This window comes from Triplophysa rosa, linkage group LG25, assembly GCF_024868665.1.
Source record: "Triplophysa rosa linkage group LG25, Trosa_1v2, whole genome shotgun sequence".
Lineage (NCBI taxonomy): Eukaryota > Metazoa > Chordata > Actinopteri > Cypriniformes > Nemacheilidae > Triplophysa > Triplophysa rosa.
In genome coordinates this window covers 26,675-43,886 of record NC_079914.1, presented here as the reverse complement: position 1 = coordinate 43,886, position 17,212 = coordinate 26,675, and positions in this window count along the sequence as shown.

Here is a 17,212-nt window from a genome sequence, read left to right as displayed (position 1 = left end):
TCAAGTGATCTTGCAGAAGATGAAGGAGAAGATGATGTGTGACCTCTTACGAGGTCAAGAGAGGGAATTGTGGAAATATTATTCAGTTAGAAGTATGATTTAATTACCAATATAATCAATAAGTGTTTTCTTTCATTAAATCATTAAGCTGTGTGCTTTTAATGTGTTTGCTTGCTGTTTTATCTAGTGGAAAAATACAGAGATAAAGATAGAGGGTTTGTGTGTACGTGCTGGATTCGTGAAACCACAATAGAGGAACAAGCTTGCAGAAATAGAACAGCTCGTTTTGACAAGTTTAACTAACAACACACACACTAAAAGAGTCACATAGGGAAGGGATGTTATGAATTAATCCAATGCATATGTTTTAAGTATAATCATGAGTTTTGATGTGTCTTATTGAATCATAGGATTAAGAAACAATGCTGCATAATTAAAAGCATTAGATGATTGAGTTTTTTACTGAAATTATTTTTACATGTTGTTTTGCGATATGAAACTGTCTCTAGATAACACTTCCTCAAATTAGCAACTGACCGCAGGTTGCAGAAGATGTGTTGCAAAGATGTTTTGCAGATATGCATGGTGATTGGTGGAAAGGGAGCAGCACTCCTTAAAAGGGCAGAGGAGGAGTCAGAAGATGCGAACGACGTCACATACCAAATAAATATATGTGTTTTTGAATAATTTGGGTTGTTGGCTTATGGTGGAGTGAGGAGGTCGTCTGACAACCCAAAGCTTTGTTACCCCTTTTTACATCTGATAATAAACTTCTAATCGATTTTGGAGAACGTCTCTGTACAAATTTTTGAACATGCAGGACTGCCTCAAAAGTCCAACACTACGCCACGTGTGGAGCCCACATACACATATAAAAAACACAAATAAATAAATAAACCCACATAACATACACTGACCAAACATGCTAATCTGTAATATTAATAAACCCACACACATGTCAAATACACGGCCAAACATTTCAATCCATAGTAGGCTAATGGGCTAACTAAGACAAAAGAGAGGAAAAAATGGTTCTTATTTAAAAGTCTAATCGAATTGGATATTCGATTCGATTAAAATTCTTTGGTAAAGGAACAATAACAGATTTTTTTCTAAAGGAACAGAATGGTAATCCACAGATGGTTGAAAAACAGGGCACCATGTAAGGGTGAGCTCCTCTTTGTGGATAATACCAGCAACATTTGTGATAGCAAGGGGTCAGTTTAAATGTGGAATAAAGTTTAAAAATATGATATTGTTAATTTTCCAACGTGTTTCGGCACACGGGCCTTCATCAGGGCTTAAAGGGTGAGCTCCTCTGAATTGCACATGACTGAGTACAGCCGAAATATAATCTGGTCCTGGGAACTTTCTTCTATTAATTTGACTAAAAAGTGAATAAAGATCCTCACTCTGAGAGAAGTGTCCTCTCTAACAACAGACTTTAGAAAGTCCACACCTACCTGAGTATAATACTGTGTGTCAAATCTGCCTGTTCTAAATTTTTTAGTAATAAAGCGTTTTCATCCAGCATTTGTATCACTTTAATCCCATAATTTATTTTGAAAGTAAAAATAAGACTCTTTCTGTAGCATCCTCAGTCTAACCCAATCCTTCTCCTTAACACCCGGTAAACCTCCGTAAAGAATCAATAACTGTTTTGTTTTAATTTAAGATAATTAATATACAATAAAATATGAATATAAATTAAATATGAAATAAAGTGTTATATTATTACCAAACACAAAGTTAACTTCGGCCCAGGTGTTTGCATCCGAAGTAACATCTTATGTATCATAGTTTTGCCACAGTCAAACTGCTGAAATTCCTTTTACCAATTTAAAATCAAAAACCAATCAAATCAAATTAGCTTTATGAGTCAATTAAATTTAAATTATACTGAACTTGTCACGAAATGCGTGGAAGAGAACCCAAATGCAGGCAGGCGGTAGTGAAGGGGTTAAACAAGGATTTAATAACAAGGGACAAAGTACAGAACAAAGGAAATACCCACGAGGGGGTGTCAAAAAACGAGAATGAACAAAACTACAAAACTAGAACAGAACACTTCCCACGATGGGGCAAAAGTAAATAATAATACAAAAACTCGACACAACGTCACAAAACAAAAACACGGCAGGGTAAAACCACACGAACCTCACAGAACACGGACAAGGCTAGGGACGGGAACGGGAACACTGAATTCAAGCACAAGGAACAGGTACACGGTACATACACAATCCAAGAGCACTGGACAAAGAAACATGAGGGCATTATATAGGGGAATACAAACGAGGGATAATGACACAGGGCAGGTGAGGGTAATGAAACACGGACGGGAAGCAATATGTGAAATGAGAGGGGCGGGGCTAATGACGAGACACTGGAGAGAACGCATATTATTGTCAAAAGGACAATAATATGTTTCTCTCCACACATAACCAAAGACTTTGTCATGGCTCTGCCTCAGGACCAGGAAATCCAAGACTAGGTGAGGCAGAACCATGACAGAACTGACTTAAAAAATCGAGTTGTATTTCATATAACTTCATTTTTTAATTCAAGCAAAATATAACTAGATTTTTCAAAAATCAGTTTTATATAATTTAAGTTCAAATGACTCGTAAAGCTTATTTGATTTAACTTAAAAATGTAAGGCATAGTAACGTGGTAATTGTAATAAAACTGTCATGGCTCTGCTTCATTTAGTCATGTTTTTCTTGGTCCTGTAGCAGAGTCATGACAAAGCCTTTGGTTATGTGTGGAGAGAAACATATTATTGTCCTTTTGACAATAATATACGTTCTCTCCAGTGTCTCGTCTCTGTTCCCGCCATCTCGTTTCCTTGTTATCCTTCCCTGAGTGTTTCATTACCCACACCTGCCCTGTGTCGTTATCCCTCGTTTGCCTTACCCTATATAATACCCTCATGTTTCATTGTCCTGTGTCAGTCATTGTATGTGTATGGTGTGCGTTCTTCGTACCCCGTAATGCCTGTACCTCTTGTTGCTGTTTCGTCTGTTGTAGTAAGTGTTTTGTTTAGTTTAGTTTAGTCCTTGTCAAATCTATGTGAGTCTAGTGTTTAGTTAGTTTACGTCTCCATTGCCTTATTGTTATCTTGTTCTTGTTTTCACCCCATCGCGGGTTTTTGTTTTATGTTTATTGTTAAAATAAAGTATTTTGTTCTCCCTGTACTCCGCTGCCTGCAATTGGGTTCTTTCCTGCCATAGTCCATAGCTGAGATTCATGACAGAATGACCGACCCGAATTGAACCCAGCAGGCGGCTCCCAAGGACGGCAAGGCATCGTCTCCCCATTCCGGCCTGGCCCACTTGCTACTGGGGTTCCGCCAGGGGAGTTATGGGGACCGGGAGTTCGCCAGAGCATTCTCGGCGGTGGCAGAGGCGACCGGGTTCAGTGATGCGGAGTTGAAGACAATCTTCAACTTCTGCCTCACCCGGCGCCTCACACCGTCGGAGAAGAGGCTGCTGGCTCCTCTCGGGTTTGCGGACATGGTCAGGTACGTGGCCAACCGGGATGATCCCGGGAGTGGAGTTCCATTTGGAACTTCCGCTCCACGGTCGAGCGTCCCGGGGGGTCTCGTCCTGGCTGCCGCTGCCCGGGGGGACTCTGTACCCTCTGGCTGGAGCTCCACGGTTCCCGGTTCTCCTGATGGCGACCGTGGCGAGTGGGGAGGGAAGGACTCGGGGACAACGTCTGGGGGTTCCCCCAACGCTGAACTACCTCCGGTCCCCACGGGTCCGCCAAAGATGGCTGCAGACCCGGCGGTGCGGAGAAGGAGGAAGGAGCGTCACGGGGGAACGTGCTGTCCAGTGCAGCCGGCGTCCAGTTCGGTGGTGCAGCCGGCGTCCAGTCCAGTGGTGCTGCCGATGTCCTGTCCAGTGTCCAGTCCGGTGCAGCAGGCGTCCAGTCCAGTGTCCAGTCCGGTGTCCAGTCTTTTGTCTAGTCATGTGTCCAGTCCGGTGATCCAGCCGGCGTCCAGTCCGGTGATCCAGCCGGCGTCCAGTCCGGTGATCCAGCCTGCGTCCAGTCCGGTGATCCAGCCGGCGTCCAGTTCGGTGATCCAGCCGGCGTCAAGCCCTGCCCAGCCGGCCTTCCAGCCGGCGTCAAGCCCTGCCCAGCCGGCCTTCCAGCCGGCGTCAAGCCCTGCCCAGCCGGCCTTCCAGCCGGTCCCTAGTCCGGCAGCCAAGCAGGCCCCGGGGAGACCCCCAGGGTCAAAGACTGTCCCCCCAGGACTCCGCGCTCTCGAGCGCAGCCGGGGACTGGGACTTCTCCCCACCCCCATGGACTTCCCCCTATGGGCCCTTATTTGGCCCCACCCCTCTCCCATGTTTGTTATTTTTGATGTCCCACCCTAGTCCTGTTGTTGTTGTGTCTTGTCTGCCCTTGATTTTGTTTTCTTTGTTTTGCCTGGTCCTGTCTGTTTCCCAGTCTGTCTTGTCTCGTCCGTCTACCCTTTGGTGAGCACCTGGAGGTGCTCATTAAAGGGGGGCCTTCTGTCATGGCTCTGCTTCATTTAGTCATGTTTTTCTTGGTCCTGTAGCAGAGTCATGACAAAGCCTTTGGTTATGTGTGGAGAGAAACATATTATTGTCCTTTTGACAATAATATACGTTCTCTCCAGTGTCTCGTCTCTTTTCCCTCCATTTCGTTTCTTTGTTATCCTTCCCTGAGTGTTTCATTACCCACACCTGCCCTGTGTCGTTATCCCTCGTTTGTCTTACCCTATATAATACCCTCATGTTTCATTGTCCTGTGTCAGTCATTGTATGTGTATGGTGTGCGTTCTTCGTTCCCCGTAATGCCTGTACCTCTTGTTGCTGTTTCGTCTGTTGTAGTAAGTGTTTAGTTTAGTTTAGTCCTTGTCAAGTCTATGTGAGTCTAGTGTTTAGTTAGTTTACGTCTCCATTGCCTTACTGTTATCTTGTTCTTGTTTTCACCCCATCGCGGGTTTTTGTTTTATGTTTGTTGTTAAAATAAAGTATTTTGTTCTCCCTGTACTCCCGCTGCCTGCAATTGGGTTCTTTCCTGCCATAGTCCATAGCTGAGATTCATGACAAAAACTGTGCTTATACAAATGCCTATAAATACACCAAAGCCAAAAATGGTTAATACACAACTGCTACAAAAAATTAAACAATGGTTTAGGATATGGACCAATATTTTCAACCCTACATTTTACTTCATCTGTTCTCATTGAGTTTTTAACATAACCTAAACACCGTAAGTGTTTGATCGGAGAGATCACTGTGACACGAAACAACAACCATATTTACCGCTTACGTGGCCTTTGCTACTTTTGTGCGTTTCATCCTTTTCCTGCGCATGAGTGTCACCTGAGGTCTTTTCAAGCCGGCGATAAGCAGCAAAAGTCTCGGTCGGGACTTGGTCAGCCAGCTTCTCAGTAGCGTCCCTTTGGGAAACCTGGAACACATTAAAACATGTGCGTTTTACTGCAAATACAATGGTTAAACTACAGTTTCTGTAAAAAAAACTTTAGTAACCATGTTGTAAGCATGTTTGTATTTGTGGTACATGGTGGTTAATTTTCATTTTTCCACACCAAATGTTATGGCATAAATTAACAGGTAAACTTAATTCTTATTTTTTTTAAGTTTTCACTAAAGTTGGATTTACACATGTAGCAGAAACTTACTGTGCATTTAAGCTCTACATTTGATATATTTTTGTGTCCAACCCAATGTGCTTTAAACACAGAGATGAGCTACGTTGCCAACTCTTTTATATAATATATAATATAATATAATTATTTGTCAAGTATGGTGACCCATACCCGAAATGTGACTCTGCATTTAACCCATCCAGAGAGTAGTGAACACACGCACAGCAAGTGGTGAACACACGTACACCCGGAGCAGTGGGCAGCTATCACTGCAGCGCCCGGGGAGCAAGTAGGGGTAAGGTGCCTTGCTCAAGGGCACCTCAGTCGTTACCCGCTTGCCCTGGGGATCGAACCGGCAACCTTCTGGTCACGAGTCTGACTCTCTAACCATTAGACCACTCTTGATTGTTTTTCTTTCAGATGGTTTCATGCCTGTAGTTTGTTGTGTTTGAGAACTAAATTTTACAATGTTTCATTTTTGTTGTACCATTTTACAAAAGACTGAACCACAGAAATTTGTTGAGAAAAGTCACATAAGAGCAAACTGTTCTCTCAATGACCAGGATGTTTGCGGGCTCGGTGTAAAAATGTTTAGGTTACACAAGGCTTACACAACGTTCCATACAACGCTTGTCAAATAGATAGAGCTGTGTAATGATAAAATATGAGATTTAAAATCATCATTGTAAAAGACACTTTCTTGAAAATATACTTTTCTTAATTTTTTTGGTTCTTTATGAATGTATGTATATCTCACCCAGTCAGCATTAAACAGACATTTATTTTACAGAATGGTAGCTGTAAAGTCTGAGCTCAGTAAAGTATGAGCTGAAGAAGATCATTTCATCATTACTTCACTGAAGCATTGTTTGGTTCTATGTGGCATGTTTAGCTACTTTTTTTTGATAGGGAATGAAGAAAAACATTTCAGCAGTGTTTAGACTGTATCAGTGCACACAATGCAGTAATAAAGTGATCTCATTATGATTAAAATTTTAACTAAACATCACAGACTTCATCAAGTCACATGCTGGAGATCCACACATCACCAGGCACACAAGAGAATGATATTAACTTACAGTAACTTCTATGAATATTTTTTTCTTAAATATTTTTTGCTTTCAAGTTTTCAGTTACCAGTAACAGTGCGTCTCTAAAAATTATGCAAGCAACTGTACAGCCTCATATAAGTGTGATGTTTCCACAGAAAATTCTGAGAATATCTCAGAATCTCAAACACGTCTCGTTGAAGAAATCGTTTTATTTTCCTGAGGAGCGGCAGTGTTCTCACAGATGAACCGTCCTGAGCTTTCATACAAACCTCTCGCGGGTCTGCCTGCTGAGCTCAATGGAAAATATAAAACTTCAATTGTTTCAACTTTTGCTGGATGAGCATGAGCAAACAGAGAGAGATCTAGTAACGTTTAGAGCTGCTCCAGCCGGCTTGAAGGCATTGTTGTGTACTCCAGCGGGGCTCCATGTTAATGTGGCCAAAGCAACATTGTTTGTTTTCTCTCTTTTTTCTATAAATTTCTGTCATTAATGAGCTTAAATGATGTTCATCTTGAGTATGTTCGAGTTTTGAATTAATGCTAGTACTCTTTGTGTATCATCAAGGTGTGTAAAACAGATGCTGGTTCTCCACAGCGTGAGAGATAAAGTGAGCTTTAATCCAGTCTAATGCGTTTATTCTTTGAAATTTCTTCAACATTAAGCAGCAGCTTCGATTTAATAGACTTTACAAATGTTATACAGTACACACATTATCGTTTGACATGTCACTTTCTTAACTTGCCTGATGTTGTTGATTTTACTGATGTTATTTTATAGCATCACACACACACAAAGCTATTTCTAGTCTGACTTTTTCATCTGCTTTGAATCACTTTCAGAATATCTACACCGGAGATCTGAAAACATTTTTAACTAGCAAAAAGTACCAGAATTCTTTTAGCAAAATATTCACCAGCCAATAGCAGACTAACAGGAATAATGATACCAAACCTAAACTTTAGTTATGTCACCAGACCAGCATCCAGGCAAAAACATCAAACTCAAAGTAGTCTTGAACAATATTTCTAATGTAGAAAAGACTATAATAGACTATAATACTGGTCAATATAATGAAGAATTATTTCAAAAATAGCGTCACCGTGATCAACAGCGTGTTATCTTCGATTTTTTTCTTGTAAATCTTGTAAAACAGAAAGACAGAAAGTGTTACTTACCAATTGACTCCACACATTTGTTAGGCTATGCCCCCTACGCCCTCCTCGGCCGCATATGTGATGCTAATGCACTTATTACTGTCACACTAGAAAGTTCAACCAGGACGGAAAAAAAAACAAATGTGTGGGACAATGGGAAGTGCATCAGCTCAATGGGCAATGTGGGGGGGGGGCTTTAACAGGAGGGTCCACTCAGCACTTCTGTCAGTGAGCAACAACGGATTACCCAGGCCTCTCCCCCAATCAGGGCGCTCACTGCCACTGTTACTATGACATCCAGTATATTACTGATATAAAACACAGTGAGAGTGCAGTGAGAGGTCAGCCAAACTACCGAACCTCCCCAGCCCTGAACTGTGTTGAGGACAGGACTCAAGTACTGTGTGATGCTGTTATGCAGTATAAGCTGTTTGGATATCTGTTAATTATACCGTTTGGACGTAGACACATCCAATCATGAGACATGAAAAACGCTGAGCATGACGCAGGCCAAATGCAACCCTGACCCATGGTATCTAACTTCAATATTAAATAAAATCTTAAATTATTATTTTTCTATAGACGTGATGTAAACAAATGTTATGTGGCCCCGGCTTAACTCCTGGTAGACCTCTGCAAATAATCAATAACTTTTGATAAAATCTTAATATAAATTAATCTTAATATAAATTAAATATAAAAAATAATTGTTATATTATAACCAAACACAGACCGGAGGTTAACTTCAGACCAGGCGCGTACATCCCCTTTACTTTCATTTTACCATATGACCAGATTTTCAAAAGGTATAGTGAAATATCATTGAAATCAATGAGTTAAATTGTCAAATTGTATCTTACAATGACATGAAGGGTCACCTATCCACCCCCAATCAAAAATGTACATCCTGAAAACAAATAAACAACCAAACAAATAAATACAGATAGAACATATTATACGATTTGGCCAAATATCAATATATTCACATTATTAAGTAAATGTGATTATGAGGATTACAGTGACATTCGGTTGTGTTTATTTGTCATAAAATAAATAAAATAATACAAATTTGTGCCCCTATAACTAGGTTTTATCATATTTATGCAAACTAAAAGCAGAAATGTGACATGCATGATGTCAGGTTTGGTGTTTTGTGTCCAGTGAGGGGCAGTACAGGGCTGTTTTTATATGAGCCAGCGCTAGGAAAGACTGCAGAGGATGCCCATGTGCCGGGAATGCCTGACACTGCATTGCAGATCAACAGACGAGAGGAGGAGACAGCAGGAGTCACACTGAGTGAATATCTGGAGATATCACTGAGGGATTCCCTCCTTTAAAGAGTAAAGACTGTGAAAGACACACAGCTCTCATCGCATCACACCACAAGACAATGAAGAAAGATTCACAATACTGAATCCTTATGAAACATCACTTATAACATTTAGAAAAACTGTCATTTGTATTTTTTATTTAATGCAACTTAAGTTTGTAAAGATATGACCTCCTGCTTCCTGTTTCGTGCATCGCTGCCGGCAGCTTGTTTGTATCAGTGCTCTTATCACTTCGCTCTAATATTAGTGTATTTTATTTTCGTTAATTATTATTGTCGTTGCTAACTTATCCTGATATCTCAATAACTCTGTTCCTGTTATTTACTTGGAAGAGTCTAAACCAAAAGTGATAGTTAACTTAACGCCGTTAGCATAGCAATAGCGTGTTAGCTTGCTTTCTGTTCACACTGTGGAATATCATCTTGCCTCTGGTTTGTCTTGTGTGCTAACTGTTTCTCTTTTTAAGCGAGTATACTACGATCCATCGAGCAACCTTGGTAAGTTGGAATTGCACTTCAAATCCGGTGAGTTATGGCTTCTATTCCTATTATTGTTACTTGCACCTCATGTCATATGTTTAGCTTAGCCTTCTCTGTCAGCTGCGAGGGCTTTATATGCGATAAATGCAGGGAAATAGTTAGGCTGACAGAGAAGATCTTAGAATTAGAGTCTCGCATCCAATCTTTATCTGAGGATAGTAAGAGTTTAACGACGATAGAAAACACTTTGGATGCGAGCAACATTAGCGCACACAGCTCGGTTCCGGTTGAAAATCCCCCGCAGCTGGGAAACTTCGTGACTGTGAGACGGCGTAGTCGCAGGACAAAACATCACTCGACCGTTCCGATTACAGTCTCGAACAGGTTTGCCCCGCTCAGTGACGCACCGACTGAGAAACCTGCTGAAAGTACCCTAGTTATCGGTGATTCTATTGTTCGGAACGTTAACATAGAGGCACCAGCCACCATAGTCCAATGTTTACCGGGAGCCAGAGCGCCTGACATCAAGTCAAATTTAAATGTGCTGGCTAAGGCTAATCGTAAATTCAGTAAGATTGTCATTCACGTCGGCACAAATGATGTTCGACTCCGTCAATCGGAGATCACAAAAGATAACATTAAAGAGGTGTGTGAGCTCGCAAGCATGATGTCAGACACTGTAATATTCTCTGGCCCCCTCAATGCTTATCGTGGTGATGAGATTTATAGCAGATTATCATCACTAAATGGCTGGTTGTCTGAGTGGTGCCTGCAGAATGATATAGTTTTTATAAATAACTGGAAGAGTTTTGAGGGCAGACCTGACCTGTTGAAACGAGATGGTCTCCATCCCTCCTGGGCTGGGACTTCCATCCTGTCTAGAAATATGGCAAAAAGTCTTAATGCTAATGCTAAAACTTGACTCGCTGGGGCCCAGGTCAGGGAGCAGACAGTATGGCTTAACCAACTGTCTGCTTGCCGTCTCACGTCGCAGAATACACAAAATGTACAACATGTAGTAATCCGTTCTCCCAAACATCACAAAATAGAGACTGTGTCTGTCCCCCGGATTAGCAAACATAAAATAATGCGTAAACCTCTTGAAAGTAATTTAATAAACGTTAAACAAACTAAACATGAACAAAATACAGATAATCAACTGTTACGACTCGGATTGCTAAATATTAGATCTCTCTCTAATAAAGCACTTTTTGTTAACGATATGATAACAGATCATAAAATAGACATGCTCTGTTTGACAGAAACATGGCTAAAACCAGATGATTATATTGCTTTAAATGAATCTGTCCCCCAAGATTATTATTATAAACACGAGCCTCGTCTAAAAGGCAGAGGGGGAGGTGTCGCAGCACTTTACAATAACTCTCTTAGCATTTCCCAGAAGTCGAACTCTAAATATAATTCTTTTGAAGTCATGGTTCTTCATGTTTCAACACCTAATACTAAAGATAAAACACTTTTTAAATTGATTCTAGCTATTGTATATAGGCCTCCAGGGCACCACACAGATTTTATTAAAGAATTTGGTGGGTTCTTATCAGAACTAGTACTGGCCGCAGATAGACTCCTTGTCGTTGGTGACTTTAACATCCACGTAGATAACGTTACAGATGCCTTAGGAATGGCTTTCAAAGACACTCTTAACTCCATGGGCATTAGTCAACATGTGTCAGGACCCACTCACCTTCGTAATCATACTTTAGATTTAATACTGTCTTACGGTATAAATGTGGACGACGTTAAAATCCTTCAGCAGAGTGAAGACATTTCGGATCATTATCTGGTATTATGTTTGCTTCACTGGCCTACGGCTACAAATAAAACTCATTGTTACAAATATGGTAGAACAATAACTTCAACTACCAAAGATGCGTTTCTCGATAATCTGCCCGAATTGTCTCAAATCATGAGAAATAACGTTGAAGATCTTGACATTACCACTGAAAATTTTAATTCCACCTTCTCGGTAACGCTAGACAAAGTTGCTCCACTACGTTTAAAGAAGATTAAAAATGGCAGCCCCACACCGTGGTATAATGAACACACTCAGGCTCTAAAGAAAGCGGCCCGAAAAATGGAGCGCAACTTTAAGAAAACTAAATTAGAGGTATTTCGTACAGCATGGAAGGATAGTATTCGAAAATACAGGAAAGCCCTAATAACTTCTAGATCCGCCTACTTTTCATCACTAATAGAAGAAAACCAGCACAATCCTAGGTTTTTATTTAACACGGTGGCTAAATTAACAAAAAATAAATCGTCAGTGACTTCTGATCCTGTATATCAGCATAGCAGTGATGAATTTATGAACTACTTCACATATAAAATCCAAGATATTAGAGAAAAAATTATAACAATGCAATCAGAAGTGAAACCCGCTGAACAAACTAACTACAGCGCCCTTAAGGAGAAAATGCAATTATTTTATACCGTAGATCAAGATGAGCTGTCTAAAATTATTAGATCATCTAAATCAACAACATGCATACTAGACCCTATACCTACAAATCTACTGAAAGAGATGCTCCCAGAAATTATAGATCCTCTTCTTGGTATTATTAACTCATCTCTGACATTAGGACATGTGCCTAAAGCATATAAGGTGGCTGTTATAAGGCCCCTTGTCAAAAAACCCCAACTCGACCCTAGAGAACTAAGGAACTACAGGCCTATATCGAATCTACCTTTCATATCTAAAATTCTGGAAAAAGTAGTTTCAACTCAATTATGCTCCTTCCTCCAAAGGAATGACATCAATGAAGAATTCCAGTCTGGATTTAGAGCATGTCACAGTACAGAGACTGCTTTGATCAGAGTTACAAATGATCTGCTATTGGCGTCTGACCGAGGTTGTATCTCGTTATTGGTGCTGCTAGACCTTAGTGCTGCATTCGATACCATTGACCACAGCACACTCCTACATAGACTCGAAAATTATGTCGGCATTAAGGGAATAGCTTTGAAATGGTTTAAATCTTATTTATCCGACCGTTTTCAATTTGTAGCAATAAACAATGAGGTGTCACGCAAATCGCAAGTCCAGTACGGTGTACCACAGGGCTCAGTCTTAGGGCCTCTGCTCTTCGCATTATACATGCTACCTCTAGGAGATATAATAAAGCGACACGGAGTTAGCTTTCACTGTTATGCTGATGATACTCAACTTTATATTTCCTCGAAGCCTCATGAAACACAGCAGTTCCATCGAATAATGGAATGCATAGTCGATATAAAAAACTGGATGAGTAACAACTTTTTATTACTGAACTCGGACAAAACGGAAGTGTTACTTATTGGACCGAAAACTGCTATAAGTAACAACCAAGAATACTGTTTAACTATTGACGGATGTTCCATAAAACCCTCGTCGTCAGCAAAGAATCTTGGCGTTCTATTCGATAGTAATCTGTCATTTGAGAGCCACGTCGCCAACACCTGTAAAATTGCGTTTTTCCATCTTAAGAATATATCTAAACTACGTCATATGCTGTCAATCTCAGATGCAGAGAAGTTAATTCATGCATTCATGACATCAAGACTAGATTACTGTAATGCACTGTTAGGTGGTTGCCCTGCAGGCTTATTACAAAAACTCCAATTGGTCCAAAACGCGGCAGCTCGAGTTCTTACACGTACAAAAAAGTATGAACATATTAGCCCGGTTCTGTCAACCTTGCACTGGTTACCTATAAAGCATCGCGTTAACTTTAAAATCTTGCTTATTACCTATAAAGCCTTACATGGTTTAGCTCCTCAGTACTTGAATGAACTCCTTTTGTATTACAGTCCTTCACGTGCATTACGCTCTCAGGCGTCCTGTCAGTTGGTAATACCTAGAATTTCAAAATCAAGTGCAGGTGGTAGATCCTTTTCCTATCTAGCGCCTAAACTTTGGAATAGTCTTCCCTGCACTGTCCGGGAGGCAGACACACTCTGTCAGTTTAAATCTAGACTAAAGACGCATCTTTTTAATCTTGCATACACTACTCTTCCATAATATAAATCTTCAGAGGGTTTAGGCTGCATTAGTTAGATCAACCGGAACCAAAAACACAACTGATGTACTTGTTGCATCAAAGAGTACAGAACAGTACTCTACTCTCAGCCAGTCTTGTCTCATTGTTCCAAGGTTACCACAGCGAGCAGGATGCAGTTCATGGCCTGACCTGATGGTAGAGCGGAGAATGGGAAGTGGGGACCTGACAAGAGCTGAGATGATAGAGCTGGATAAAGAAGGACGCGGTCTCTTGACATGTCTTCACCACAAAATTTCAAATGCTATTAGATTATTAATGATAATCTTAAACTATAATTTATTTTATTATTAAGTTTATTTATTTTATTTAGCCTTGTTGTGCAAGTTCTCTGGAGCTTGTGCAGAGGCAGCAGCTTTTGCCAGAGGGGAACTGGAATCCCCTGGTTGGGCCTGGGTTCTCCTGAGGTTTTTTTTCTCGATTAGAGTTTTGGGTTCCTCGCCACCGTTTGCATACTGTTTTTGCACTATCTGCCTGACCGGGGGGGCTGCTTTAGAATCTTAAAGTTTTACTTAATTAATATTGCATATAGGAATTTATTATCTGTTATATTTGACCTGTGCTTCTCTCTCCTTTATCCTAAATGTGTGCTCTCACTGAGCGTGTGTGTGTGTGCGTACTTGTCTGTGTACGTACGTGTGTGTGTGTGTGTGTGTGTCTGTGTGTGTGTGTGTTGGTGCGTGTGCGTGTTGTGTGTGTGGAGTGTTTTGTGTGTGGGTGTGTCTGTCTTCTGTGTTTTCAACCTTTTCTTGTTTTTGCAGGTACAACTTTGATTGTTTTGCTTGTAGTCAATGTGTCTCATGTACAGCTGCTTTGTAACAATGAAAATTGTAAAAGCGCTATATAAATAAAGTTGAGTTGAGTTGAGTTGAGTTTGTCATATGTAAAATTATTCATAATAAATAACGACATCAATTTATCTAAATTGTTTTTGTTACCTAGTATTTCATGACTAATATCTTTTATTTGTGTTGCAACAAGTACATCAAATATACACATGTCAATTGGTATTTTCCAAGCTACCCACTTTACACATATCTTAGTTTTTCTGAAGATTTTTATTAGCTCTCAATATGATTGTATCTCTCAAGTGTCTTCAGCAATGTTTAACCATGTTAAAAAATCAAATTTTCCCAAAACACCTCAACAGAAAGTGAAATGTTTCCTCAACTGAATATTAACTTCTGCTTTTGATCATTCCTTCTCCATTCTTGCATTAACAATGTTTCGCTGTTACAGCTATAGATCGGAGCAGGAAGATATAAAACACAGAAGTGAAAATCATTTGAAACATTATGGGTTGCCTTTGAAACTGAATTGTTCCTGTTTTTTGAGCATCATTGTGGTAATATTGGAAAGTCATTTCACGTTTAGGCTGGTGTGTTTGTATTTATTATGATTATGTAACTTTCTTAATGTCACAGTTCTGGATTACAGTAACGTACAAAAAAGACAAACAGCTGAATACATATCTTAGTCTTAAATATCTGTTAACATTAATCTGTTATAAATTTTGACATCAACTGTGTAATGAATATTGATTCTGCTTCATGTTAATCTACTGTCTTAAGCAATTGAGTGGAAGAAGCCGTAAGGGCTTGTTTAGAGATGTTGAGATGCATGGCGCAGGTGTTTAATCACATATATGTGTTTGAGAACACTCAGGGGATCAGACGGGATCTGTGGCTCTGAGCAGATTACAGAGTCATCAAAGAAAACAGTCCTCTTTCATTTCAATGAGTCAGAACAATGATATCCAAACTAACCTGCTAACACAGACAACCTTTTAAGCAAAGCCTTCAATACCTCTCCATAAGTGTTCAACATAAATGTATCATAATGTATCATACATACGCGCGCGCGCACGCGCACACGCACACGCACACACATTTTGTAACTATCTGTGTATTTAACATTTGAAAAATCAGTTTATTGAAAACAATGTTCATGTGATTTCAAAGTATAAAATGTTTTAATATAAACATTTGAATCAACTCATTTGTGCTTTTATGTGACAAATTTTTACTGAGATCAACATACTGTAAATAGCAGCAGATGAAAGAACATAAAAAATAAAAATAACTACAATCCCTTCATTTTAAGATAAACATTTCAAACCAAATGTTTTTAGGCTCATGACTTGCTAGAGACATTTTATCATATAGAAGTACATGAATTATATTTTTTTCCACGTGATACAAGTATGATGTGTTCCAGTAATTCACAATGTCAGTGTTTGCTATACTCTCAGCTGTGTACTGTAGCGGTTTTAGCTAACGTTATTATATTGATGTGCAAAGCTCACCAAATATGGTTCCACACCAGATCTTTCAAGATCATATCCATGAAATGAGTTATTTAAAACATCCATTTCAGTCAAGGAATTAGTTTAGTTTAGTTTAGTGATCAAATATACATAGTAATATTAGTAATTAGTAATATAAAGCATAACAATACTTGTATGCATTCGTCCAGCAAATGCCTCAGTGATATTATATACTTTACATTATCTCATGGCCATAAGTAACGTGACTTCGATCGCATAAAACAAACAAATACATGAAACACAAATGCGCTTGGAAGCGCGGAGGGAGAAAGAGTGAGAAGAGAGAGAGAAAGAGAGGGCATGGCAGCGATTTCTGAACACCAATAAAAATCATCTTTAACAAAGAGGCACAGACTTAACGCAGCTATTCTATAAATAGAAACGGATACTTGCAAGCTCTGTGCTGGACCGATATCCATATGCGCGTGTAGAGATGAAATTGTTCAAAAGGTTTCAGAAGGCAAGCCCTGCCGAAAGTTGCGGGCCTCGTGATCGGCCCGCATGGCTTAACCACGTGGCAGTAGAAGTCCATTGTTCCATCCCTTTCCCCAGGGGGGGAAGGGCAGTCTCCGAAGAGACCGGAGGAAGAGACGAAGCCGGAAGAGAAGAGAGGACGACAAGACAAGAGAAGGTTTTCAGAGCAGGCTCGATATTTAACCTCATGAGAGGGCATGCCCACCTGAGTTTGAATCGACCAATCAGAGTTGAGCAGGGAAGAGATTCTTTGTCCACTCAACAGCTAATTTGCATCTTTATGACCTCCTGGCAACTTTACAAAATATCATTCCCAATTATAACATAATGAAAAGAAAGTGTTCTATGGTCACACAATGTATATATACAAGGAGGAATTGTAAAGACAAACATTTAGATGGACAGGTTTGAATTGCAACAAGTCATGATTCATTCAGATGGAGCGCATACAAACAAAGCCTGAATTAAACTTGTATATCTAACTGTGACCGACTATTTAAAATGGCACGAGCGCCAACACACAACCTAGATAGTTAGATATATGTATAGAAAAGGACAGTTTAATCACATAAGTTCCTATTGTCAGGGACATATTGTCCGGGACATTTCTCTGGTTAGCCTCAGATGTTAAGCATAGGGGTCGTAAATATCCAACAGAGAGACAAAACGTTATCAAAACTCTAAAACCAGACCCCT